General features: G+C 40.2%; 1 non-coding gene across 1 annotated transcript; it reads right to left on the bottom strand.

Moving 5' to 3' along the window:
* Positions 1 to 556: 556 nt before the first annotated feature.
* Positions 557 to 667, bottom strand: LOC148694257 (small nucleolar RNA R71). The gene has a single exon (XR_015967096.1). It is a non-coding gene; the product is annotated as a small nucleolar RNA R71 (small nucleolar RNA).
* Positions 668 to 1,190: the final 523 nt, after the last annotated feature.

Raw genomic sequence — 1,190 nt, 5'->3', positions numbered from 1 at the left:
TCAGGTAGTATATGTCAAATAGACTTGCTGAATTAGGCCAAAGAATTGAACGGTTAAAGGGCAACACTTTGGAAAGCTTTGTGCCAACAAGTTCCTCCATTGTCCGTGAAGAAGAGGAAGGGAAACCGTCTAGTCCAATAAGTGAAGGATCTGAGCACTTTAATTGGGAAAGAGAAGAAGAGATGGCGGGCAACCAAGATGATCTTCGAGCTTTGGAGGATTTTGCTCAACTAATCATACCAAATTCACCTTCATGCATCTTGCTGCCCACAGAAGCTAGAAACTATGATCTTAAATCTTCACATTTCCATATGTTTCCTTCTTTTTATGGCTTACCTAATGAAGATCCTTTAGCTCATATTAAAGAATTTTACAATGTTGTGAGTAGGTTACCTTTACAGGGAGTAAGTGAAGCAAATCTGAGGATGAGAGTGTTCCCTTACACCTTGAAAGATAGGGCCAAGGGTTGGTTAATGACTCTAGTACCTGGTTCACTCACCACATGGGATGCCGTGGCTAAGAAGTTTTTGGAAAAGTTCTTTTCCACTCAAAAGATAGCCACATTAAGGGGACAAATCTTCAACTTCAAACAAGATGATGGAGAACCTTTCAATGAGTGTTGGGAGCGCTTTAAAGGCCTTTTGTTGCAATGTCCACACCATGGGTTACCTCTTCACTTACAAATGCAAATTTTCTATGATGGACTAACCCAAACATGTCAATCAACTGTTGATAATGCAGCAGGTGGAGCTTTGAAGAAAAAGAATGCTCAAGAGTCATATAACATTTATGAGATGTTGGGATCTAATGCTCAACACAAAGATGTAAGGGGTAAGAGAGTTGGAGTATATGAAACAAGCTCTAATCATGATCTTTCTTTGCAGGTAGTTAACCTAGAAAAGAAGCTTGAATCCGTGCTCAACATGGTGCCAAAAGCAAGTGAAGTGTGTGCCATTTGCAACATACCAAGCCACCTTACTCATCAATGTCCATCTAGGGAGGCTTACCCCGAGTATGTCCAAGAGCAAGTGAACCTCATGAATTCTTACAATCAAAGGCCAAGGAATGATGTGTATTCCAATACATATAACCCAAGTTGGAGAGATCATCCCAATCTTTCGTGGAAGAACAACAATCAATTCCAAAACTTCCAACCAAAACCTACTCTTGAGGATACGGTTAAATTGTTA

Source organism: Pyrus communis, chromosome 9 (genome assembly GCF_041283825.1).
Source record: "Pyrus communis isolate YQ-2024b chromosome 9, ASM4128382v1, whole genome shotgun sequence".
NCBI classification, from domain to species: Eukaryota; Viridiplantae; Streptophyta; class Magnoliopsida; order Rosales; family Rosaceae; genus Pyrus; species Pyrus communis.
The sequence above is the reverse complement of the archived record's forward strand: the minus strand, read 5'-3'. Positions and strand labels throughout refer to the sequence as shown.